Source organism: Lontra canadensis, unplaced genomic scaffold, assembly GCF_010015895.1.
Source record: "Lontra canadensis isolate GAN:19392208 unplaced genomic scaffold, GSC_riverotter_1.0 scaffold6, whole genome shotgun sequence".
NCBI lineage: Eukaryota > Metazoa > Chordata > Mammalia > Carnivora > Mustelidae > Lontra > Lontra canadensis.
Genome location: NW_022631000.1, coordinates 21,143,502 through 21,171,218, shown reverse-complemented (window position 1 = coordinate 21,171,218; position 27,717 = coordinate 21,143,502). Strand labels below are relative to the sequence as shown.

Sequence of the window (27,717 nt, the reverse complement as noted above, 5' to 3'; positions counted from 1 at the left end):
GTGGCATCTAAAAAAGCCAAACTCATAGAAAGAGAGAAGAGTTTGGCGGCTGTCAGAGGCAGGGGTGGGGACTAGGGGAAATGGGTGAAGGTGGTCAAAGCTATGAACTTCTGGTTATGAGATTAATACGTCCTGGGGATGTAATGGATAGCACAATGACCATAGTTAACAATATTCTATTGTGTATTTGAAAGGTGCTGAGAGAGTAAATCTGGAGGGGTCCCGGGGTTGGCTCAGTCAGTTCATCATCTGCCTTCTGCTCAGGTCACGATCCCAGGGTCCTGGGATCAAGCCCCACATCGGGCTCCCTGTTCAGTGGGCAGTCTGCTTCTCCCTCTCTCTGCTGCTCCCCTTTGCTTGTTTGTTATAAGCTTTCTCTCTTTCTGTGTCAAATAAATACATAAAATCTTAAAAAAAAAAAAAGAAGTAAATCTTGAAAGTTCTCATCACAAGAAAAAATATCGTAAGCGTGTAAGGAGATGGATGTTAACCAAACTTGTGGTGATCATTTCACAATACAGACATATACCAAATCTTTACGTTGCACGCCTTAGTACAGTGCGCTATGTCAATTATATCTCAATAAAACTGGAAAGCAAAGAAAATGGGATATAACTTGATGTCGAGGAAACAAAAATGTGCAGTGCTAATAAAATAATCCAAAGGAAAAAAAAAGCCCATGTGGGAGCAGCATACCACAGAAGACTGAGTTTCCAGCAGCCTGGGTCCCCAAATCTCTATATGGAGCAGAGGTCCCACCTCTTTCATGAACCCCCACCTCAATACCACTGTCTTGGAGCCAAGCTGGACTGCTTTTACATAGGAAAAATAATCTATTGTGCCAAGCCATTGCAATTTAGGAATTTGTTACAGCAGCTTAACATAAATCCTAATGCTTCTCTGTATATACAGGCTTTCGATAAGTATTAAACAAAATAATATATATAAAACACCCAAGTTGGGGCGCCTGGGTGGCTCAGTGGGTTAAAGCCTCTGCCTTAGGCTCAGGTCATGATCGCGGGGTCCTAGGATTAAGCCCCGCATCGGGCTCTCTCCTCAGCAGGGAGCCTGCTTCCCTTCCTCTCTCTGCCTGCCTCTCTGCCTACTTGTCATCCCTGTCAAATAAATAAATAAAAATCTTAAAAAAAAAACAAACACCCAAGTCATAATAGCTCTTTTTGCTTTGGAGCAAGAGTTTTCTAGGAATATTCACATGCACAGATTGGGGCTAGCCCCATAAACTTATTACCATGCAACATTTTCAGGAGAGTTCTGGTCATTTGCATCTTTAAATCACTCTGTCATTGGGAATACGGTACTTACCTTGAAACCTAACTTGAAGCTGGGAGAGGCAGAGACCTTGAAACAAAGATGTCACTTGGTAGATGGTAGGCCCTTTCAAGTCTTCCAGAGGGGGCCATGCTTACCTGTAAACCACTAGGCAGTCTTAAAACAAAAACAAAAACAAAAATAAAAACAAAAACAAAACAAAAAAACAAGGTCAGTGGTACTTAATGAGAAACGTGGGGGAAGCAGCTGTTCACACACGTGCTTCTGAGAATGCCAAGCACTGGGGTGGCCACAGTCTTTGTTTACACATCAGTTTCCACAAACTTAAGCTAAACGAAAGAATACTGATTCTGTATTGTCCTCATAAAATTGAGTTTCTAACTTGAGATTCTGAGTATGTCTACTAAAAAGAGCAAAGAGCTATCCTGTAATAGTCATCTTCCAAAGCTTCCTGGTTATCCACTGGCCACTATTCATCGGTGACTGTCGCACTATCAGTTGGGTGTTACGTGATCTCACGATGGTAGGAAAGTTTGCTGCAGACGGTGGTTCCACTGACAGTGTTGTGGGCCCTGTTGGCTACAGAAGATAGGCTCTGCCCACCAACTCTGTGATAACTAACCCCAGACTGCGGAATCACTGACATTATTATAACGTGCTTAACCAGATCAAGACTGATGCTTCCTCTTCTGAAATTAGCAACACACCTGAAAGTCTTCGATAAGCAAAAGAAATCATTCTAACTGGTTACTTTAAAAACACGGTGCAAAATCTTGTTCTTCCCAGAGTCTGTTGTCTTCTTTTCACTGAGGTATAATTTATATATAACATTATATTAGTTTCAGACACAAGACATAATGATTTGGTATTTGCACATATTACAAAAGGATCACCACAATAAGCCCAGTTAATGTTCCTCACCATAGTTAACATTCATCACCACACATAGTTACAATTATTTTCTTATATGAGAACTTTTAAGATCCACTCTAAGCATCTCCATGACTTAATGATTTTATAACCTTAAGTTTGTACCTTTTGACCCCCTTCACCCCTGTTGCCCATCCCCACCTGGCAACCATTTATCTGTTTCTCCATATCTATGATCTTATTTTTTTTTCTTTTAAGATTCCACATATAAGTGAGATCAGTGTCTTCTATAATCTCCCTAGCAGGTGATGATCAAAACTTTGGGCCTTTAGCAGTTTCCTCTAACCCCTTAGGAGGCTGACCAAACCCTGCCCGTGGCCTCCAAGGCCCCAGTGTTAGTCCAGGTGCACCTCAGCCCCACACTATAGCCCTCCAGTCATCCTAGCCATCTCTTAGTCCCACAAAAGTGCCTTGCTCTGGGGGCCTTGGTGTCTGTGTCCACATATGTCCTCCAATGACCCAATTAGGAGGAAAGTCAGCTTGGCAAATGCTTGGAGTACCAGTCCACGAGGGGCACCAACATCCCTCCCCGCAAGAAAGAGCCAGAGATAAAGAAAACTATACCTTTCTGGAGCTATTTGGGGCAGGGGAGGAAGGTGGGACCCCCACGGGGCATGCTGGAGCTAGGACACAAGCCATAAGACTATCTCTTCTGGAGGGCTCTGGTGAGCTCAGGCACGCAGGTAAGTTTAAAGCCAAGGATGAAGGCCGTCTGGGTGACCCACTGGTTAAGTGTCTGACTCTTGGTCTCGGCTTGATCATGATCTCAGGGTTGTGAGATGAAGCCCTGTGTCAGGCTCCCTATTCAGCATGGAGCCTGCTTGAAGATTCTCTCTCTCTCTCCCCTTCCTCACACGTGTGTGTGTGTACTTTCTCTCTCTCTCTTTCAAATAAATAAATAAATCTTTTTTTTTAAGATTTTATTTATTTATTTGACAGACAGAGATCACAAGCAGGCAGAGAAGCAGGCAGAGAGGGGTGGGGGAAGCAGGCTTCCTGCTGAGCAGAGAGCCCGATGTGGGGCTCGATCCCAGGACCCTGGGATCATGACCTGAGCCGAAGGCAGAGGCTTTAACCCACAGAGCCACCCAAGCACCCCTAAATAAATACATCTTAAAAAAAAAAAAAATAGCCAAGTGTGAAAAGCTAGGGAGAGCAGAGCATGAGGGTGTAGTGGTACTAGAGCACATCTACAAATCTTCTGTCCCATCTTCCATCAAGAGGGGGTTCTGGGTCTCCTGAGTCGGCCTCAGGACTACCTTAATAGAATGGGACAGAAATGATGCTGTGTGACCTCAGAGACCAGGTTGGAAGAGTTCATGAGATTCTACCTGGCTCTGTCTTTCTTAGGTCACTTGCTTTAGAGCCCTGAAGTGATCACACTAGAAATCCCGCATGAGAGGCCACCCAGAGACAGGGATGCCCAAGCAGCCCCAACTGTCCAAGACTTCCCAGCCCAGGCTTCAGACATGTGAATGAGGGAACATTTGGGTGATTCCAGACTGGCCAGTGCCTGAATAACTGTGTGGGACCCAAGTGATAAATACGAGCAGGCCCTGTCCACCTCCAGTTCACAAGGATAACAGTAAAATGACGGCAGTTTTAAGTCACCAAGTTTGGGAATGACTTGTTACACAGCAGGAGTGATGAGGCTTGAGACTTTGTCAGTCTTGCTCCTAACTCTTCTGTCCTCAGTACCAAGAACAGTACTTGGCCCAGACCAGGTGATCAGTCAAGGTTTGTTGGATGATTGAATGAATAGACAGATGAATGCATGAATGAGTAGGGGAGAGGCTCACCACACCCACCAGCAATTCATCCTTTCTGCCTTCCCCCAGCGGGCATGTCGCCATCTCTCTTCTGTCCCAGGGGAAACAGAGGCAGAAGAAAAATTATTAAATTTCCTTACTACTTACAGCCCACTGACAAGTCCTGGAAACAGGCAGAATGACATTCTTCTAGGGACTCAACTGCCTTGATGTTGACACTTTGCTAAGGGCAACAGGCAATCCTAACCCACCATCTCTCCCCTCCCCCCACTGCCCCAGGATTCTGTAAGCCCACTTTAACATATAAAAATTCTTTTGGAATCTTCATCTCTATTCCCCAAGATACATGTTGGCAACCACGCCCCAAGCATATGACCTCCTAAGGTCCTGGAAACCTTGCCTCCAAATTCCTTTGAGATTTATGCTATCCCTAACCCCCTCCCAACTTGAAAGTATATAATGGGCCACTCCTCATGACCCCAGTGCGGCTCTTTCTGCCACATGTCCTGTCCCTGTGCTTTAATAAAATCACCTTTTTGCACCAAAGACGTCTCAAGAATTCTTTCTTGGCCATCGGCTTTGAACCCTAATGTTCTTTCCTACACCACCTCCACCTTTCCTACCTAGCTAACTCGTGACTGGCCCTCAGATCCCAGCTCCAAGATCATTTTCTCAGGGAGCTGCCCTTGAACTCCTGTGTAGATCAGATCCTGTCTGACACTCTCAAGTCACCCTGTCCTCCTTCATGACACGTCTTAGAGCTATCCTTACATAATCAAATAATCACGCTGAAATTCTGGCTGTCTCCTATGACTGACTGTAAGCAACGGGGTCTGTTCACAAGCCTGTCTCTAGTGCTGGACAAAGCCTGGCCCAGAGCGGGCTGACTAGGTATCAGAACATTTCTTAAAACCCGTAGCGTACAGCTCAGCTGTTTTTATTCACAAGGCTTCTGACACCAAAAGTGTAGTTTTTTCCTCAAGCCAACCAATTTTTCAACTCTGTGGACACCAGCTGGGTGTCCTACAATTCAATTCAATTCCAGCACTGACTACTCTGAGTTAGTATCAGACTACACGGGCAGAAGGGCTCAGTCCCAAAGACTGCCCCCACTTGAGTTGTCACTTACAAGCACCAGGTCCCCAAATTACCCACTTTTGTCAGACCTGGCTACCAAGACGGGGAGGGGGGGCTGTTCCTCAAAAAACTCTTACCCCTTTCTGCTTTGATAATGTGCTCCAACAGCTCACAAAACTGGAAAACACTTTACTTGCTGTTACTGTAGATTTATTATAAAGACTAAAACTCAGGAACAGCCCAATGGAAGGAATGCATTGGGCAAGGGCACAGGGTTTCCATGCTCTCTCCAGGCATGCTGCCTTCCTAGCACCCTGACGTGCTGCCAGTCTGAAAGTCCTCTGAACCTTCTGAGCGACCCCCCTCCTTTTTTTTTAAGGTTCCAGACTGAGTCACAATTGACCCTTGGTGACTGATCTCAACCTCTGGCCTCTCTCCCCTCCCTGGAGGTCAGAGGGTGGGGCTGAAAGTCCAACCCTCCAATGGTGCTCTGGCCTTTCAGGCAACCAGCTGCCATCCGGAAGCCACTTATCCCCCTACCCCACAGTCATTACCATATAAAAGACGTTCTTAAGCACTCTGGAGATTCCCAGGGTGTTAGGAGCTGCGTACCAGGTACTGGGGAAAAACAACCGAGTATTTATTTTTTATGATACTCTCCTGTTTTTAGGTGGTGCTTATTTTCACTCATTAATATTGAGCTAGAATTGGCCTCTAACTGCTAGCCCACCCTCTACCGGGCTGTCCAAACCCACTCAAACCATGGTCATTCTCACCACACACACTCCAGGAAACCAAGAAGTTGAACGTTTTCTTCAGGTTTACGGGGCAGTCTGGGGAAGAGGTGGAAACTGAGGCCAACTCTCCAGACTCCCAGTTCCATGGTGTCCTTCACACCACACCGCCTCCTGGATGTTCTTCCCGCTGTGGAAAACTCTGGGAGAATCATAACCCATCCCTCCAAACAACGACAAACAAGCCCGTGCACTTTCCACAACGGAACACGTGAAGCAGGCGAAGCTTCTTCATATTTAACATACAGGCTTCAGTGTCTCTACAGAACAAGAGCCCACGCTGATATTTACCTCAGCACCTCCTCGAACACCTAAGGGATGAGCTCCTCAGCAAACATCTAATTAGGATTTGAATTTGGTTCTTTTATTGGACAGACCGCTGCACAAGGTGTTGATTCTGCTTTCCTTTCTTTTCCATTACTTGTCATTCCCCAGGTCATTGGAGATTAAGGACATAAATAAATGAAGATAAAGAATATTTCAGGTGGGCGCACCTGGGTGCCTCAGTTGGTTAAGCATCTGCTTTTGGCTCAGGTCATGATCCTGGAGTCCAGGGATCAAGTCTCCTGCATTCCCCCATATTGGGCTCCTTGCTCAGCGGGGAGTCCGCTTCTCCTTCTACCCCTCACTCCACTCATGCGCTCTCTCAAATAAATAAATAAAATACTAAAAAACAAACAAACAAACAAAAAAACTCCAGGTGATCTGCAATAGTTCAGTAAGATAGAACTCCTGAAACTGAGCTTTTGAAGACAATGCAATGACCCAGAAAAGAAAATGTGAACATTTTTAATGTGACTTAATGTGAAAAACTAAAAAAAGATACAGAGCCATGCACTGCAGGACTCTAAAATTTTATTTAAATGTGTGTGTGTGTGTGTGTGTGTGTGTATATATATATATATATATATATGCTTGGAAAAGCTGGGTGGAAAGAAATACAAATTTAAAAATGACACGGCATGTCTCACCATTTCGATTGGCAAAAAAAAAATTAATTAACTAATACTCTTCACCCCGGGAATTTATATTCTGGGTCTCTATTCTCAAAAAACGCTCGTTCATAGGTGCAAAGCGGCAAAAGGAATAAATACAAATGTCTGAAAACCGAAATGTTTGCCCATAGGGCAATGGTTGGAAAATTACAGTTTTTCATACAATGGAACATGATTCTGCCTTTAAAAAGGAAGAGGGGGACACTTGGCTGGCTCAATCAGGAGAGCATGTGAATTTTGATCTCAGGGTTGTGAGTTTGAGCCCCACATTGGGTATAAAGATTGCTTAAAAATAGAACGTTTAAAAAAAAAAAAAGGAAAAGAAAAAAGAAAGGAAGGGAGGAAGGAAGACAAAGAGGTAGACAGGCTTAGCTGTGGATGTGGACAAACCTCCAGATTCTACGAGTTAAAAATGAATGAGACAGCGTGTGAGTGGCGGCGTCACAGATCCAGTGCGTATCTGCTGTGTAGGTATCTCACGTAGGTAAGACATCTACACAGCTCAGCAATATACAAGGAAATCTGAAGAGAATACCTAAACTCACAGAATAAGGTCTGGAAGGAGACAGCCTCTGTTGAGAGCCACATGGAGTCTCTCATGTCAAGCAGTGATGCAAGCAGTTAAGGAGATACCCCTGGGACTTATGTCAGCTGACACCCCAGAACCGATCACTGGCAAAACCAGAGGGGGTTCTGCAGAGACCCACAACTGATTAAAGCCCTTTAGAAAGGGGAGGATTTGGGCAGCAAACTGTCAGATTTCAGACACAACCCTTCGATGTCCGACCACTTAAAAAAGGCAACTGCCGAGAAGGCTCTGCCAGATGGATCTCTAAACAGACCCCCGATGCTTCACTGCTCGGACATCAGAAGCAGCGAGTGCCGGGGGCTGAGCCAGACCAGCCCTGGGCCTTATCTCAGCGGTGCGCCCCCCGACTGACGTCGTGGTTGGTTCCTCAACATCCTGCACCCTTCTGTTAGCTTGTTCGCTGTGTGGCGTGTCTTCTGTCCTGCCTTGTGTGCTGTGTAGGAAGACAAGTTTAATCACAGGGGGACTCGCAACAGAGTCTGGAATCGTGAACCTGCAATTTGTGATTTAACCTTCCTTTATCACTGAATAAAGCGGACACTGAAAAGACACAACTCGTGTGTGCGCCTTCACTGTGTGCTCATGACAGCCTCCAAATTAACAGTGGTCATCTCAATTGCAGACTTTTCAAAATTTACTCATACATTTAATGCTTTGTTTTTACAATGTATTATGTACAAATAACAAAAAAGATTAATAATGACAGCAGGAAATGTGATGTTGTTAAGTCAAAAAAGCAAGCTATAGGGGTGCCTGGGTGGCTCAGTGGGTTGAGCCTCTGCCTTCAACTCAGGTCATAATCTTGGGGTCCTGGGATCGAGCTCCCTGTCGGGCTCTCTGCTCCACGGGAAGCCTGCTTCCCCCCGCCCCGCGCCCCCTGCCTGCCTCTGTCTACTTGTGATCTCTCTCTGTCAAATAAATAAAATCTTTAAAAAAAAAAAAAATTAAGCTACAGCAGCTTTTTACAGCTTTTTACAAATACAGCAGCTACAGTTTGAGCTCAATTATGTTATAAACAACATATATTACAAAACTGGACTGAGTGGTTTGAAACAGGGCTGGGAGTGGGACTTTTTACTGTTATACTCTTTAGAATTTTGAACCTATTGCTATTTTTAAAAATCACTAAAAGAGACAATTTTTAAAGGAACGCCAGAAAGAGAAAAATAGACCCTTAATGTTATGAGTGGTTATGGCTGGGATTACAAGTACTCTTTTCTTTGATACAAACTGTAAGGATGAAAGAATGGTTTACAATTCTTTAAGTAGGTGGTGAGATCTTGCAAGACTTCTCTCATTTATAGTTTTCTGTATTTTCCAAACTTTCTTAAACACTTGCTACTTTCAAAATTAGAACAAAAGGAAGCTGCAGAACTTATTTATTTTTTAGGGGCACCTGGGTAGCTCAGCCTTCAGCTCGGGTCATGGTCTCAGGGTCCTGGGATTGAGCCCTGCATTGGGCTCCCTGCTCAGCGGCCAGCCTGCTCCACACCCCCACCCCCTCCACCCCCACCATGTGCTGCTCTGCCTACTTGTGATCTCTCTCTCTCTCTGTCAAATAAATAAATAAAATCTTTGAAAAAATAATAATAACAAATTATTTTTTAAACAACATAGTTGATGGGGCGCCCAGGTGGCTCAGTCGGCTAAGCGTCTGCCTTCAGCTCAGGTCATGATCTCAGTCTTGGGATCTGGACACCCCCCTGGTTGGGCTCCCTCCTCAGCAGGGAGTTTGCTTCTCCTGCCTCTGCCCCTCTCCCGCTTCGTGCTCTCCATCTTGCATGGCAGGCCTGCTCGCAGGTTCTCTCTCAAATAAATAAAATCTTTAAAAACAAAAAAACAAAACCAAACCAAAAACCCAACAGTGCAGTTAAGCAAGAAGTCACAAGACTTCTTGGGTATGCAATAAGTTATAAAGAGACCAGTGGTTTTGAAAGAGCACCTCCTTTCAAAACTAATGCAACACTAAACCTGATGTGTAAGAAGATAAAATCAGAGTTCATCAGGAGAGGCGGGGTGTCCCACTCAGCAGAAGCCCCATCTCTCCCAGAAACCAGGACTCTGGGAAGGCCATTAGGAAACACACTGTATAGACAGATGGAGGCTGCAGGAGCCCGGGAAGAGGCTAGCTGGTCATTGGGAGGCTTCAAGGAAGAGGCAGAAACTGCTAAAGCTCCAAGGGCAGGATGGACGTCTGTGGGCATGCGTGATGTGAGCTGGCATTTCAGAGAGGATAAACCATGTACACAGTGGTAACCTGGGTGGAGCAGAGTACACACCTCTCTCCACTGCTGACTGGTGACAGATTTTATGCAGTCACTCATCAGGGAAGAGGGTGGAGAGTGATTGGGGCCAGACCAGGCTCTTGTAGGAGGAAGGAGCCACAGAAGGTTGCTGAATACATGCATGACAGGATGAAGGCATCAACCCAAAAACATCACTCTTGAGCGGCTGACAGATACACTCCTGCATATTCATCCCAGCCTTGAGTTCACAGCAAGGCCCTGACAGCCAAGAAGCAGACAACCTTGTGGGCCTTGGCATTTGGGGGCTCGCGGCTCATTGCCATACAAATGCTAGCTTTTGCCAAGCTTCTGCTGCATTTGGTCAGAATGTCAGCCAGACAGGCTATGGGCCCTCCTCCAGGGTTATCCTGGAAGCCACCCACATTTCAATGGCAAGGGGCTGGGACCCCAAAGTCACAGCTCATGGTGCCTTCCCGGGACTGAGATCCAGGCTTTTCTTTCACCACTTACCAGTGGCACCTGAGGCAGCTTACTTCATCTCTCTGAGCCAGATTCCTCACCTGTGAATGGTGATTCGATCATTCATTCAACAAACATTTCCTGAGCAACTTCTATAAGCCAAGCACAGTTCTTGAAGCTTGGGATCGATCAGCAGTGACCAAATCAGCCCAAAATTCTTCCCTCGTGGAGCTTATTTTCTTGTGGAATGTAAAACTACCTATTTCATGGGGGTTGTGGAAAGGATTAGGTACTCCATGGAAAGCATCTAGGGTATTAAGGATTCTGTATCTAATTCCTAAGTGTGTATGGGTTTTTGCCCCACACCACCCAGCAGTTCTCCGACAGCAACTGGCTGTCCCAGATCAACTCAATCCCACCCCACCTAGCTGGAGATAGCATCAGATTCCACAGGTTAAGGGCTCGGTCCCACAAAACTGCCCCCCCGCCCCCCCAGCCCCCACCACTTCAGAGGCCAACTGCAAATCCAGCTTGTCACCTGTGCTTCTGACCAACTGGCAGACTGGATGTTCCAATGACCTCCGCTTGGGTTCGATTAATTTGCTAGGGTGGCCCGCGGGACTCAGAGAAACATTTGACTCACTAGATCAGGAATAGCCAGATGGGAGAAGTGTGCATGGCAAGACATGCATGTGGGAAAGGTCACCTAGCTTTCATGTCCTCTCCCAGGATGCCGAAACATTTGACTCACTAGATCAGGAATAGCCAGATGGGAGAAGTGTGCATGGCAAGACATGCATGTGGGAAAGGTCACCTAGCTTTCATGTCCTCTCCCAGGATGCCGGTTCGCTCTGGAAACTCTTGGAACCCATCCTTTTGTGTTTTCATGGAGTCTTCATTACATAGGCATGACTGATTGAATCGTTGGCCACTGAAAACTGATTTGACCTCCAATCCCCCTAGGGTCCGGGAAGGTCTGGGGTGGGGACTGAGAGTTCCAACCTGCTAAAGGCCCAGCTGGTTCTCCGGGCAACCAGCCCCTACCCTTAGGTTACTTGGGGGCTTTCAAAAACATCACCTCATTAGCATAACAAAAGACACCTTTGGGGCGCCTGGGTGGCTCAGTGGGTTAAGCCACTGCCTTCGGCTCAGGTCATTATCTCAGGGTCCTGGGATCGAGTCCCGAGTCGGGCTCTCTGCTCAGCAGGGAGCCTGCTTCCCTCTCTCTCTCTCTCTCTCTCTCTGCCTGCCTCTCTGTCTACTTGTGATCTCTCTCTGTCAAATAAATAAATAAAATCTTTAAAAAAAAAAAAAAAGACACCTTTGGTCCAATTGCAGGAAATTCTAAAGGTTTTAGGGGCTCTGTGTCAGAAACAGGGATGAACACATCTCTATTTCTTATTATAAATCACATCACAGGTTGTAAGGATCCTCCTTTTTCCATTTTGTTATTATGCACATTCCCTACAGCCCTTAGCACCAAGAAGGCACGCAGTAAACACCAGGGCACTGGTCTGAGTTTCCTTCTATGGATTGACATTTCCTTTCCTGGAGACAAGGAGACAAAGTGCCATCCATTCAGCCCTGGGTCCATTCAGCCCTGGAATTTGACGAGCATGAAGGTTCCTCTCTGCATCTCACCCCAAGCACTGTCAATTCCACCTTAACAAAGAGGCTGGGTATGGAGAGAGAAGGAAACCACCCTGGGGCCATTCGTCTCCATGAAGGCAGCTGACAGCTCTGCTAAACCCTGGCACAGCCCTCATCTCCTCAGGGAGCTGAGCATACCCGCTGGTCGTGAGAGCGGGCCCCTCCCCAGGCAGTGCTCACATCTTCCTTGCCTGCACGGAAACCCCTCGTGGACTGCATGGCAGCACATCACGGGCCCACAGAGATGACCTGGCCCCTCCCAACAGGCCAGCCCACAGCAAGGCCAAACCTTTCTTGGTGGGTTTCAGTCTGCCCTCGGGGTTGGAAACAGGCACAACCAGGCCAGGTTCTGAGCCAGTTGGCCAGAAGTATTGGTCTGAGTTGAAAGGAGAGGACAAAAATTGTAAACCAACTTTTAGAACCTCATCCTTGGAGCTCTAAGTAAGGGCTTCATCAAAGACCTAGCTGGCACACATCTTGATATGTAATGACAGTTTCAACTTTCCCCACCAACTACATGCTGGTGATCTGTGCCAGCCTTTATCTTTATAGCCTGAGTAATTCCCGGGCAAAGGACCAGACAAGAATCGGAAACAGAGGGACGGGGCAGAAGAGGGGATGGTACAAGTAATGGGCCCATATCCTACTCAACCTCCAACAGCAAACCCTGCAGGGCAGAGGCTGGGACAGGGGCCAGGCCCTCCTCAGATTCCTACCCACCCTCCCCATAGCCTCATCCCTTCCTACCGCCCAGATCCCGAGCTCCCCTGGGGGTAGGACCTTATCTCCTTTGTTCACCACTGTATTAAATAAGCAAATGATCACACTGCCCTACCCCAAGTGTGGCACACTGGACCTACTCACCGGTCCCTCTGAAGCCCCACATACCCCCTCTTATAACTCAGTGTCTGTGCCCATTTCATTCTCTCCGCCCAGGTACCTTCTTGACCTGCTTAATTCCTGCTCATCCTTTTTGTTTCGCTTTTTAAAAAAATTTATTTATCTGAGAGAGGGAGACAGAAAGCAGAAGCAGGGGAGAAGCAGGCTCCCTGCTAAGCAGGGAGCCCGATGCGGGACTTGATCCCAGGACGCTGGGATCATGACCCGAGTCGAAGGTAGACACCTAACCACCTGCGTCCCCCAGGCATCCCATCTCCTGCTCATCCTTAAATTCAGCTCAAAAGCCAGCTCCTCCGGGAAGCTCTGCCTGACCCCAACTCTAGGTGAGGCCCCCCCGTGTTGGTCAACCAGAGCCTTCTCATAGTATTCATTGACACATAGGCTCATGTCAGCTTCCCTGCCTATCTAACTCCAATGCTAGGTGGACACAGAGCTGAGTAAACAGCAGGTGCTCAGCAGGCGAAAGTTTGTGTGGGAAGAAAGGAAGGGAGGGAGGAAAGAAGGGAATCAAGAAAGATGCTGTGGAAGGAGAGGCACCTGTCACAGAAATCTACAACAAACCAAACAAGAACGCTAAAACCCATTAGATCAACGGATCATTCATTAATGTTGATGGAGAAAAAAAGAGAAGGAAGTGGTTGGGAAAATACATCTCAGATCACTGGAGTGGGAAGCAGAGCTCTCTCTCTCCTGCATCCTCTCCTCCCTTCCGGAAGTGGGCTCTTGTGGGGGCTGAAGAGGAAGAAAAACTTTGGAAGGCTAGGTGAGTGGGGGCACTTGAAAGGCTCATAGGCCAGGACCTCTCAGAGGCTCAGAGCTCCTCTGGCCTAGGGGTGCTGAGGGCCATTTCTTCTGGGGGTAATCTTCAACTGCTGAGGGGGGATCAATTATGACTCATTCCTATAAAGCTGCTAAGAACATGCCCTGGGTCAAGAAAGAGGGATAATGAGGACCTGCTACTGCCCTGCTGGCCCAGTTCCCAAAGGTAGGAACAGAAGCAGGGATTTAAGACAGATGATCCAGAAAGAAAAGACTATTTTTGGCTGGAGCCTTCTTAGCACAGTATTTCCTTGTAAGACAGACACCTCCAGTTGTCCCACAACATTCATTCCTTCTTCCTTCCTAGGAGAGCTCTGATTTTGGAGAAGGGTGGGGAGGGGGACAGTGTGGCAGAGATTGCCAGCTAATCGTGAAACCTAACGCCTCTTCCTGGACTAAGTTCCCCAGCCTCTCTTGCAGGAGGTGTGGCCATGTGTCTAAGCATACGCCACCCCGCCACCCCCATGGAAAATCAGTGGAATTAATTCACCACCTCCAAGCCTGGCCCATAAAATTCTCCCACACACCATCTTCCATCCTCCTTTCTCTTGATTAATGTAAGCAAGCATGGCCATCTTAAGATCCTGGGTCCCTTCGTCACCTCTCGGAGAATTAGGAACAGCCATTTTGGATTTTGTGTGAGCGAAAAGTAAATGTCTGCCCTGTTTGGGTAATTAAGCCTATCTGGGTTGTTTGTTTAGCAGTGAGCCCACATAACTCTTCTTGTCAGGATTGTGCCCTGCCAGATACTCACATGGCCCTTTAAATTGGGAGTGGTCTGCTAGGCGTTTTGGGGCAAACGTCTGCTTTCCTGGGGCGCCTGGGTAACTCAGTCAGTTAAGCGTCTGCCTTCGGCTCAGGTCATGATCCCAGGGTCCTGGGATCGAGCCTCACATCGGGGTCTCTGCTTGTGGGAAGCCTGCTTCTACCTCTCCTCCCCGCTCTGCTCTCTTTCTCAGATAAATGAAAAAAATCTTAAAAAAAAAAAAAGAAAAGAAAAGAAAATGTCTGCTTTCCTGATAAAAGGTACCCATGCTGCTGGCGCCTCCTTCCTGCTGCAGTCATCTTGCCACCATGAAGGAAAGGCCAAGAAAAGAACAGAAGTATGTGTCCAGACAGACATCAGCTGTTGAAAGTAATGCTAGCAACCACCTACCTTCAGATATCTTGTTACACGAGAAAAAGAAATCATCATTTGCTTAAGCCACTGAAGTAGGGCTTTCTGTTACTTGTAGTCAAAAGCCCAACTGACTGCTTTGCAACCAACCAGGCATTCATTCGCCCAGCCTTTACTGATGCATATTTCTTGCCAGTCCTTGTGCTAAGCGGTGAAGAGTCAGAGACAAGCTGGATGAGGCCACTGGGCCTCCAGGAGCCCCTGGGCAAGCTGGGGAGACAGGCCCATGAGCAGATAATCTGCATGCAGCAGGCACAGATGCTATCATGGCACACAGTGTCCCAGGGGAGTGTGAGCATGAAGTGGTGGGAGGATATGGGGGCAAGGAGTTCCCAACTCCCTTTCTGGCCTTCAGCACACAGAGGAAACACTCCTCAAGCTCAAAGGGAAGTAAAAAGAATGAGCTAGGCTCAGCCAAACCAACTGCAATTACTTACTGTATGTTGAATGGTTAAATACCATCAATTAATGCAGCTGTTCCAAGATAATCAGCACTCATTAAAGCAAGATGCACAAGAGGAGAAAATAAAAAATCATATGCCATTAACTTAGAGAAGCTGTAAATGAGATTAACCAAGAACGAGGCAGCCTTGCCAACATCTTCCTGCTTGCTGGTGTTAGTCATCTCCGGAAATACACCTTCTTTCTCAAAAAAGACACAGTAATTTTTCACCTTGAAGACAGAGCCAAAACAAAATCAACTGTCCATGCCATGACCTTCGACCAGAAATGTCCAAGCTTTGATTTCCAGGTCTGCGTTTCCATTAGGAACTGCGATGGAGACAGACAAATTGGCGACGAGATGACTTGATCTGGGAAATCAAGAGGCACCCATGACCAGAAAACTTAGAGCACTCTGTTTAACTTTGTTCTGCCTACATACAAATAATTTTTTTTTTAAAAGGAATGATATTATTTGCCATGTCTTTAACTTCCAAGCATGGGGCAAGTATTAAAAAATATATATACATACAGTAGAACCTCATTTGCTTCAAATTCCAGTAGTTTAAAAATGAATAAAAATAAGCAGGCTCGTCATTAAGAGAGCTATCACGTTTCCAGTCTGCATGCCAACTTATTAACAGAAGTGCTCCAGCCTAGAGCCAAGGGCATACCAATCACACTTAAACAGGGCAGAGAGGTGCTCGTGTTCCTAAGGCAGCAGCAATCCCAGGCTCTCTCATCCACGGCCCATGGCTAGAGTCCCTCGCTAGGCCTTGATGGCAGGAGCTGGTCGGCAGGCTTCCGGTGGGAGTTTCTTTGTAAGGCACACAGAGCAAGGGAGGACCTCCCTTCTCCAGGGCCAGTTATTAAACCCAAGCCTATCAACACAGTTTCCCAGAGATCTTCCATATGCAGATGGTTCTGGCTAGGGGAGAGACACAGGAAGCACAGGAGTCTGGTCTTCTGCCTCTGGCAAGTCCCCTACTCAACCTTGGGAGCAGCTGTGCCAGTCCTCACTTGAGAACTGGGTCCCTTACGGTATTATAGGCTTCCAGGGCTACTGTAAGACCGTGCAAAGCAGTGGCCAGGGCAGTGTGCTGTCCACTGGGACTCGGAACACCGCTGGCAAAGCAGGTATGCAAACACTGAGTTTATGGTCTCTTATCACACTTCCCACTAACAACTCGAGGCCAAATGTTACGGTGAAAACATTAACAACCAGTGGGTGTCGGACACAGACCGATCTTTCGAGTGCCTACCTGAAACAGCCGGCAAAGCCAAGTCACACCAGTGTGTACCTGCTGAAGGTCATCAGCTCCTCCTCCTGCCGTGGTCAACCCTTTACAGGCCCACCCTAGGTTGTCATGACCACGATAGGTGGCCAAGAGCCAGGTGAATGCCTGGGAAATGTCTCAACTACCCTTCGTGTCCTCCGCTGTGAACTTAAGCATGGTGTCCTCTGTTCCAGAGGGACAGAGACTATGTGTGTCTTATCCATTCTCCTATCAACTCAGTGCAGCTGGTTGGAACTAAAATCCTATTTTTAAGGAATGAATGAATAGTAGTAACAGCTAACATTTTTAAAGCACACCATGTGCTAGGGCACCGTTCGAAGTCTTCATCATGGTATTTCACTTCAGCCTTACAATAACAGCATCTCAATTTTCATCATCATCATCATCATCATCATCATCATCATCATCTCAATTTTACAGATGAAGAAACTGAGGCACAGAGAGGTTAAGTAACTAGCCCAAGTGTACAGGACCAGTAACGGCAGATCCAGGATTCAAAGCCAGCCTAGCTTCAGAGCCTACATTCTTCACTACTGTACTATGCTGAATATACAAACTCAGGTACTCTAGTATTAGAAAGTCATCGGCAGAGGAACTCTGAAACTTATAAACCCTGAGAAATCCTTCCAGGTGGTTTCTGGTGGTGCTAATCATAGTTTTTGTGACCTGCAGAACATTTTAAAGAAGGCCTACTTTTACCCCTAAGCAAGAGACTACCTATAATTTTCAAATAACTACATAGCCACATTTGGTTATCAAGCAGCTGTAGCAGGAATATCGAGGTTTACACAGTATTTCCCTGCTAAAGAGTTCTGAGTTCTAGAAGCCTTTGAAACCCTCCGGTGTTCCCCTGTTCCCATGATCCCAAACATGCTGGAAGGACTCAACGAGATCATGGACTCAGTTGCCCATTTATATGGTAAAGTACTGCACAAGCCTAATGTATAATCATATTAATATATTTCAACAAAATGAAAGATTAAAATTTCTATACTCATCAGTCACTACTCACCAAAATTCTTTATTTTATTTTATTTATTTATTTGACAGACAGAGATCACAAGTAGGCAGGGAGGCAGGCCAAGAGAGGGGGAAGCAGGCTCCCTGCCAAGCAGAGAGCCCAATGTGGGGCTCATTCCCAGGACCCTGGGATCATGACCTGAGCGGAAGCAGAGGCTTTAACCCACTGAGCCACCCAGGCACCCAATACTCACCAACGTTCTATACTTACCTACATACTTCTATGGATGTTCCTATTCATATCTCTGCACATTTCAGTAACAATGTTCAAAACCCAATTTATTTTTTTGTGAGACTATGTCCCTGCATTATTATTTTTGAGCTTCCAGACATTTCTACGATAATAATGTTCTTCCACCTTAATCCACCTGCTTCTTTCACTTGAAAAGCATAGGAGTTAACAAGGCAGTAAATGTTCTATTCTAACTTCAGATTCTTCTGTATTAGTTGACAAAATTAGCAAAGAAGAGCTTCATTTTATAATTTAAAAGCTCAAAATGATACGGCATATCTCTGAAGGCCTAATGTTGGGTATTGCATCCAAGAATGAGGTAGGTCTAGGAAGTAAACTGTGGTTTTGTTATTTGGGAAGACACATGTCTCCTTCTAATTGAGGGGTAGGGCAGATAGTATTCAAACTATTTGTAAATTCGGTATAAATTATGACTCTAACCACAAATAAGCAGAGAGGAAGGGGCAGGCGGGGGAGAGTGTCAAACCAGGTGCAATAATTTTCATCTTAGTTTGTTTTTTAAAGTCTGGTTTCAATGCTGTGGATTACAGCTCTCTCTAAGGAAGTCGGTTATACACAGAGGCACAATGTGCTAACATGACAAAGGCTAGCCCATAATATGGAAATATGAATGTATGTGTACGTTGGGGAAGTGACTGGGCAAATAGAAACAGAATTTTCAAGTTCCTACAGATGTTGAGTTCCCCAAATTCTCTCCCACCCCACGGGACCAGCACAGAGGCAGCTTCACTGTTGTGTGTGGTGTGCGGAAGGATGAGACTGGGGACTAGGGATTGGACAGAGGAGGGAGGGGCAGAGGAAGAGAGGGATGATACATAGATAACCCCCCCACAAGAGCACACAGTCAAGGCTGCCTCCTGGGTGCAGGAGCTATTCCATGAGGCCCCTCTAAGTCCATTTTTCAATCACTTTATCTTTTTAACCATTTATCTTCTTCCATGCATCTAGGACTATTCCTCCCTTCGTTACTGATGGAGCGGTTCCTTTCCAAAAAACAGGGGTTTCTCCAACCAAGGCCCAAGAACATTCAGAGCAGCCTGTTGGTTCTGGGGATGGAGGCTAGCAGGCCGGAAGTTGAACCCTGACCCTCCTGCCTTTCGAACTCAGGGCAGACTCTGCGATTCATTTCCTGGTTCCCAGGTGCCTCCTCATGGCTGGCCTGCAGGATCTGCAAGGTGAAGGGGCTTCAGCAGGCCCTAACCCATCTGCCAGGCTGCCCAGCAGGTTCAAGGAGCGTCCCTGGAAGACTGCTTCTGTTAAAAGGCCCACCGTCGGGGCGCCTGGGTGGCTCAGTGGGTTAAAGCCTCTGCTTTCGGCTCAGGTCATGATCCCAGGGTCCTGGGATTGAGCCCCGCATCGGGCTCTCTGCTCAGCAGGGAGCCTGCTTCCTCCTCTCTCTCTGCCTGCTTCTCTGCCTACTTGTGATCTCTGTCAAATAAGTAAGTAAAATCTTAAAAAAAAAAAAAAAAGGCCCACCGTCCTACCAGAAGGTAACTATTGCCTCTTCTTCACCCCTAAGTGTGGGTGCACAGACTCTGCTAGCTGCTTCTCCTTTTCCACTCCCCTGTGCTCTCCCCTCAGCATCTCAGGTGTGAGGTGACTCCCCAGGGCCAGATCCCAGACCAACATCACTCAAGCCATTTCCAAAGGAGCACAACCCTCCCTCAAAAACTTATAAGAGCTCCAGACTCTCCCACTTTGCTAAGCCCAGCTCTCAGCTGTTCTTCAGGGCCTTCTAGAAACCAGAACAGTGAGCCCAGCAAACCATATTTCAGGTTACTGTTGGGGCTAGACTTCCAGTCTCAGTGACTCTGCTCCTAAAGGTAACGCTTATACCAGAATGTGGGCACATGTCCTTATCCACCAGCCAGAAGCCTTGATGCAGGGCAACCCGTGGGGCTAAAGTCTACCCCTTCTGTTTTTCCAGGACCCTGGATAGTCTCCCCTCCTTTTCCCTCCCCACCTTGAGATAGCAGGCACCACCACCCCTCCCAGTCTCTCCTTCTCTGTCTTATTCACAAACTACAGGCATTAATTAAACCTCTTCGAGAAAACAGATTTTCACCAGCTGCAGGAATTCTGGGTAAGAGCCAGATCCAGAGACAGAGGCGGTCTGTGTAAGAAAGATAAGCCCATGACAACCCTGAACCTGTGGGCAGTGCAGGGAATTCCCACGTCCAGGTAACATTCTGAATGCCAGCCCTTCCCAGATCCCTGGAAAAAGACAGCCCAGGGCACGGCTCCCTCAGCCTCTGGCTGTATTCTCCAGCGCTAGCCTTTGACAGGGGCAGAAAAGCCGGCCTTTGCTCGGTCTATCAGTGGGTCATAGCCACCTCCAACAGACAACCATCCTCATAAAACAACAGCCTCCCTCCCCCACTGCAGAGCTGCAAACCATATTGCCAGAAATGTGTAAGAAGCCGCACTGCCCGCTCTCTGTGGGGAAGTTATTTGGAGCGGCCAGCAACCACCAAGACTGAAGATGGTGGCATCTAAAGCAGCCAGTAGGGCTCCGCCAATGGCACGCGGTCTACCTGAGTGCCTCTTCCCATCACAGAAAGGGATGAGGGACTCCTGAGGTGGGGGGATGGGGGGGCTGCAGCCACAGCTCAGGGCCCTATAGGTTAAGCCACGCGGGACTCATTCCCTCAGCCAAAAGCCTTAGCTCCCCGGAGTGAGCGTTACTTCATCACCCCAGTTCTATGGTAAGGACAACCAATTTCCTTCATGGAAATTCTGGAGTCCCCACGGAGGTCAGAGATACAGCTATCAGAGCCTGACCCATAAACTGAGCTCTCTGCTCCAAATAAACATGAAAATGAGTTTCTCTCAAAAAAAAAAGACTTTGCCTCCAGTGACATGTACTTTTAAAAAATTGATGAATTTAAGGATAGTATTTATTTCTTTCCTGGATAAACACTGAGGACCTCTCACTTAGAGGGTGCCAGGCTGGGTGCTGACAGAGATGCACCCACCCTGAAGGCCCTCCAGGCTGGCAGGGCATCTGACAGCCAACAACTCACCATCCAGCGGTACGGTGGGGACTGAGCAGACACTCGCAGCATTCTGCGGGCACTCAGAGGGAGCCCCACTGAGCCCCTGTGTGACCTTGGGCTAATTACTTATTAATTCATTCTTCAATGCTGAAAGAATATTGAACTAATTACCATTCGGGCCAATCAATAGGAAAAAAATATTACTGATCCCACGGTTACACAAAAGTTCAGAGGGTTGTGCTTCAAAGGCCAAATGGCCCATCCTGTCCCCAGTGCCCCAAAGCATCCTCTCCAAGCAGGAGCAAGGATGGGCTGGCCAGCAGCTAATCCCTCAAAGAGAAGTCTCCCCTACATGTCCTTTCTCTGAAATAGACAATTAATTAATTTAAGCCAAGACTTAATGAAAGCCAGGAGAAGGGACGGGGCAGATCCAGGCACTGGCTTATAGGCTGTAACGGATACATCTCCACCTCTCTCGAGGGAACATGAGGCTTTTCAAACCATCTGCTTTCAACTCTCTTCCCACAGATGTCCAGACTGAGTACCAGCACCTCTAAGGAGAAGGAGTTGCTGCCAAGCTCCGTTGGCAGTCACGTCACGTTTGTAAGGCTGGGCTGGGCACGGTCTGCTTTACACTCGGGTTCAGCCAGGGGCCCTCCGCAAATACCAACAAATGTCCCCAAGTTGTGAAGCCCTCTTGGCGGCCCCGGGGCCATCCACCGGACGTTTCCCCATTCGCGCGGATCTAACTCCATATCTTTCCCGATTTTCACTTTTTGAAAGCCTTAGAAGCATACTAGCCTTCCCAGGAAGGCACTAGCCACCCAGGCGGTGAGAGCCTCGCTGAGCGCCCAGCGGAGCGGGAAAATATGGCTCCACATCTTCGGCCCCGCTAATCCACAGGTACAACTTGAAACCAGGCTGCTGCCACAAAGAAAGCCACCAGCTCTAAGCCAATTCCATTGCTACGTGTGACAAAGCTGGCTTCTTCAGAACGTCGCGAAAGACTAGCAAAAGCAACGCCGTGGGGTCTGAGTCACGCAGTCCCAACCCGAACACCCAGGCATTACCGCCCGCGCACGCACTGGCCCCTGGGTTGGGTCCTCGCACCCCGCAGGCGCGCGGCGCAGGCAGCTGCGGGGGAAACCAGTCCCACCCCCAAGAAAGGCCGCGAAGTTGCCGCCGCCTTCTCACCTGGAGACCTGCAGGTTCATAAGTGCCGCGGGGTCCCAGATCTTGGGAGCCCGAGTTCGGGGTGGAATTAGGCGCAGGGGTGCGGGCGCCCGGCCGGAGCGGGTGGCAGGGGCGGGGACGCGGTGGAGGGCGGCGCAGGAGAGGCGCGGGGCTGGCGGAGGAGAAGATCGAGGCAGCGGGGTTGGGGGAGGCGCCCGCCGGGAGGTAGGGGAGCCGGAGAGGGCGCCGGAATCATCTGCAGAGTTGGAGGGTGCTGAGGCTTGGGGACAGGGGGCGGCGGAGCGGAGGGCTGGATGGTTTGGGAAGAAAGCGCAAGTCGGGGGGCTGGGGTCTTGGGGTTTGGGGAGGGAGCGAGAACGGAGGGAGGGAACTCAGGCGCGGGCTTCAAACCCGGGTTTCGGAAGCCCGCCCCAGCACACCTCTCCCACCGGAGACTCTGCCCCATCGTCCCGGCCTCGGAGCGTCCCCAGGATCCCCTCGGGCTTTAAATCCCGGACCCCAGGACGCCTGTCCGCCTCGCGCCTCCACGCCGCTCGGCCGCAACGGCAACCAGCCCGATCCCGGCCCGTTCCCACTCACCGTGCATAGTCCCGGCCGGATTCCGGCCCCGGCTTCGCCGCTGCGCGCCGGGTCCAGCGCTGGCCGCCTGCTCAGCCGGGGGCGGAGGGGAAGCGAGGGGGGCGAGGGGAGGGGAGGGCGGCGCGAACGGACCGCCTGGCCACACGGCATGCCGCAGCGCCCCCTGCTGGTCCCGGCCCGCGCCGGGCTCGGCCCGCCCCGCGCCCTGCCCCCTCGAGCTCCGCCCCGGAGGCGGTGGTGCGGGGCGGTCCGGCCCAGGAGAAGGGCGCGGGAGGGTTTGCGGTGAGGACGCTGGCCCAGGGAGGCCAAACAGTCCCCAGAGGCGGGACAGCCCGCAGAATTTCCAGCGTGCCTAAGCCACGGTCACGGGCAACCTGAGGGAACCGGGACCGCGGCCACAGGCGCTCAGGGTTGCCGCGCGCCTCACAAAGCCGGACTTTGTCCCAGCCGGGGTACACGCACCCTGCCAGGACCCCGGGTCCCACTGAGGGTGCCTTTGGGCGGTGTGCCCGGCCAGGCGCCGCCCAGATCCCAGTGCTGGGATGGGCAAGCGCGTTTGGGGTACTCCACCGCGGGCGAATGCTAACGCGTGGCCCCAAATTGTCACTATGCTTGCCACCGTGCCTCCGCCCCCTTTCAGCCTTCCTCACGTTTCTCTTCCGGCACCGACCACATCCGGCTCTGTGCGCTGACCGTAGACCTGCGGTTGCTGGGTGTGGTGATGGCCCGCAGGCGCCCTGGGCAGGTCACGGGCCCCCAGGCCTCACCCTCAGCCCTGCCCGGTTCCGGGACTCCTGAGTAGCCGGCCCCTGAGGAGTCAGCCAGCACTTGAAGTGGATTTGTGTTGTGCTGTTAGCCGCGTGGTGTGCGATTGAACTTGATTTGACACCGCATTTGTGGGTCATTTCTTTCCAATGTTGGGCTCCAGCTGAGGGAATTTCCTACATGATTTCTCTGTGGGAGATGATCTCACCAACTACGACTGTCGGGCTTTCGGTGTCAGTGACCCCTATGTGCCCTAGCATACTGGCCTTGAACAAAATAGACACTATGTTTAGCTATGACTTACCTTCGGGAAGCATGTTCTGGAGAAGGGCATCACTTGGCCTCGTCTTTCACTCGTGTGTTAATGGTTCCTACACTATACTACACCCAGATATTTTACCCATGTTTCTGCCGGCTCTCTAGTTTTCTGCTTAGAACTTCCTCCACCAAAGTTGTCTGCTCCCAGCTCCCAACCCCATCTACCCATGCGGTCTCATCATTCTCCCAGCCAGTTCGGATGCCTTCTTCCCCTGAAGGCTCAAGGTGCCTCAAACCCTGGTAGCCTGCCCTCACCGCATTCCTGTGATGTGATGCCCTGCCCTCCTAAGCTCCTTCTTGCCCTGACACAGAACCCCTTCCAGTCATGAAGCCGGATCGTGTGTCTCTCACAACAAAATATTTTCACTGTGCCTGTAGCATCGCCCCTGACTCTCACCTGGTTCTCAGTCTACCCATCCCACCCAGCCCTCCTCCTTCTGACTGTCTTTTCACTGATTCCTGGCTCCACCCCTCTGCTGGTGCTGCCTCCCTCTAACTTACATGGGTTCAGCACTTTCTGCTGTGAATGACAGAAGGTGCAATTACTACTTCCTTAAACAAACAAAAAACAAAACTATTGGTTGACTTATACAAATGAAAATCCCGGGCACGTCTGTTCAGATCTGGATTTAGTTCCAGAGACTGAAGATTGCCGAGATTCTCCATCTCTCAGCTTTGCTTCCTTCAGCGTGACACTCTAGCAGATCCAGGCTGATAACCTCATAGCAGTAAGTCCAGTGGAGAAATAGCTTCTCCTTGTCAACCATTCTACCGGACCTTGGGCCTGACTGTCCTCAGCAGGAGTGGGTCACCTGTCCGTCCTGTTCTCTCAGCCACTGTTACCTCAGGGTAGATTGGTTTCTTCTCTCTCTGAGCTGCCTTCTCATCCCCTACAGGGAACATGTGAGTGCTCCTGGATCCCTCCCTTGTCACGGGGGACTAAAGGTCACTCAGCGGCCCCATCGGGAGCCATTTCTCATGAAATATGCCACACCACCACTTCACATGGCAGCAGTCCTCCTGTGTTGGCACATGACCTTCTGGGGCAGAGTCCCAGACAGGAAGTGGGCACAGACTCTCTCTGCTCTCAGCTTTCTCTTCAACCTGCTGGGACTTCTGTTGTTGTACTATACCCCCTCCTAGGTCAAGACTTGGGACAGAGGTGGCGTCAGGCCCCTCAGGGAACTTGAGTGTCATACTATCCCTAGACTCATCCTCTCCTATCTCTTTCCTTATGTTGCCTATTCCCTGAGAGCTTCTATGCTGCCTTCCATTCAAGAAGAGGTATCCCCTTCCTCCTCTCTGTGGACTTTAGTTCTGAGAGGTACCTGGATTCTTTTTTTTCAGGTACATTGTCCAGAAAATTCCCTACGTCCCTCCAAAAATTAGAATTGGTTTTTCTGTCACCTGCAAGCAAGAGAGTCCTGAGTAGGACCAGCCCATAGACCAGTGCCTGGCACATTGCTTCTTACAAAATAGGAACTGTCATCATTGTTATTCATCAGATGGAAGAGCAAGTGATGCCCACCGGCGACAGTGAAACAGAGCAGAAATGAAAATGTGCCATGCCATCGGCTCCCAGCCTTGGTCTCCCCTTCTTTTCCCTGCCTGTTCCTTTGTCCTCTCCACACACATCTTGGCCCCCCAGGGAAACTATCAAAATTCAGTGAAAGCAGAACCCATCCGTCTTACAAAAAAACGTTCCCAGGCTCACCCAAGTTATGAATATTCTGCTAGGCAGCTGCCATTTGCTGAATGAATATTCTGCTATTTGCTGCCATTTCACACAAGCAGTCTCTGCCTAGACCAAGAACAGCTAGGAGCAGGTGCCCATCTTCAATTCAGTTTCAATCCATTAAGCAAAAATTGAACAAATATTTGTCCAGCCTTCTTTGTCGTGCCCTGTAGACTCAGAGGAACAATGGGCTACTGCTTCACCCTTAAGGGAACTTCACTACAGGGGAAGAAGACAAGCATTCTAGGACAGAAACTGAGGAAACATAACAATACTGGGGAAGCTTCTAGAGGAGGGGGTGGGGCAGTTTATTTGCATCAGGCTCTAAGTTCCAAAGGTCTGTTGCCCGCAATCCTGCCTTACAACAGAATTATATATCCACACAAAATATTTCTTTTGTGCCCACCACATACCTAGGTTACATATATTATCTTTAAAATCCATTTACCATGGGTTTTGGTTCTCTGATTATTAGAGGAGTGCCCATTCACTGTAGAAACTTGGAAAAATACACAGTACACAAAAATAAACATGAAAATAAAAATTCTCCATCATAAATATCTGTCGATTCATATGGTACAGAATATCAAACTAAGCTCCCAAGAGAGATCGGTCCACCTCACTGCTGAAGACACAGGGCCTCAAGACATAAAAGTCTTACAAAAGGCTAAAAGTCATTTCAGAGGTTCTTGCAAAAATGTGTACTCGCCCTAACACTTGTGTATTTAGAAAAAATGCGATGAGAGCCTCTCAGCTTCAGGGTGGTCTATTCTCTATTATTTATGTATGCGTGATTCATTTTACCAGCTGTAATGCCTTCTCACTGCCTCAGGCTTATTCTTTAAGCCCCTTCCCCTCCTGAGAGCAACTAGGGAGGGCAAATTCATTTTACCATCCATCAGGATGAAATTTAATTAGAAAGGCAAATCTGGAAGAACAGAACACAAAATAACCACATTAAATAAAAATAAAAGATGGCTCTGAACCTGACCTAGAGCCAAAAAGGATCACAAAGAACTGAAGTAATTTGCTGAATCATAGATCTAAATATTCATTTTCATCCTCTAAACTCAGAGCTCGACTAAAAGATGTTTCTGAGAAAAAAGAAACAAACAAGCACTAGATGAACTCACTAAAATCATTTAGAAATCATAAAGGGACAACAAAGATTCTGGAAATCTATTGCATCTGCCGCAGTACCTAGCACATACTTTATAAAAATTGGATGAATGGATCAAGGGTCCCTCCCTCTCAGTTAGAAGCCAATCAGAAAGGGAACAAGAAAAAATGAGAACCCCAAAAATGAGCTCCCATGGAGCTTTCTGCAGTCTCATGGGAGTCATGTAACCCCAGACTTCCAGTTAGGACCCAAAACAGAAAAGATGGAAGCTCAAAGAAAGCAGCTTTAAAATGCAGAAAGAGGGGTGCCCAGGGTGGCTCAGTCTATTGACAGAAGCTTGGTTTTGTCTTAGGCTTGTGATCTCGGGGTTGTGGGGCTGAGTCTTCTGGCAGGCTCTGTGCTCAGATGGAGATTCTCTCCCTCTCCCTCCTCCTCTGTTTACCATCCTCTCCTGCCCACTGCCACTCTCTCTCTTGCTCAAATTAAAAAAAAAAAAAAAAGCCAAAAGAAAGTCATTGCCAATGCAGAATTCTGTGCCAGAGAAAACAGGGGACAGAGAACAGTTTGTCCAAAATCAGAGAAAAGGGGAGATCTGGGGGCATCCTGAACATTTCAGGGTCCTTTTCACTGAACTAAGGGGATTTCTTTACTTCGTATATATGTTTTAAACCACCGAATGAAAAGAAAATGAAACATCTCAGTATTATCCAGAGAGGAGCTGAACAAATTTATCTTCTAGTCACTTTGAATTTTTTTTTTTGGAAATTGCATTCCAAAGCCAGCTGGAGTCACCCATACTCTCGATGTGCTCAGGTTACTTATATTTTTCAACACTGGCTGAGTTGACTTGGGTTGTGAGATCCTCTGCCTCCGGCCCAGGTCTCTCTGTTGAGCAACAGACAACAATATCTACTTACCTGCTCAGTGATTCCACCTGAACCTCCACGAGCATCACCATGTGAAACTGAACACTTTATCTGATGTCCAACCTAGTGTTTCCTATCCTATGGAGCAGCACATCAGACACTTTCCCTAATCTGGAAACTAGAGACTGGGAGACGTCCTCTCTCCCTCATCCCTTACATCTATCTTTCCCAACTCTTGCTAATCACTACCTGTTTAAATATTCCCCCAATTTGCCCACTGTGCTTCTCCCTATCACTGCCATACCCCAAACCACAGATCTGCTTGCTGTCACTAGTGAGTACTTTGCGTTTTCTGGAATTTTATATAAATGAAATCACACAGAATGCATGCTTTTTGTTTTGTTGCTGGCTTTTTTCACTTACTTAACATAATTATT

General features: G+C 48.3%; 1 protein-coding gene across 3 annotated transcripts in view; it reads right to left on the bottom strand.

Annotated features, from left to right (window-relative positions):
• PXYLP1 (2-phosphoxylose phosphatase 1) overlaps window positions 1-22,595 on the bottom strand; it is a 70,542-nt gene extending 47,947 nt beyond the window's left edge. For all 3 annotated transcript variants that reach the window (XM_032852365.1, XM_032852366.1, XM_032852367.1), the window contains exons 1-2: window positions 22,477-22,595; window positions 1,324-1,446 (exon numbers count right to left, since the gene is read on the bottom strand). The gene's annotated coding sequence lies outside the window, so the exon portion shown is untranslated. The remainder of the gene's footprint in view (window positions 1-1,323; window positions 1,447-22,476) is intronic.
• Window positions 22,596-27,717: the final 5,122 nt, after the last annotated feature.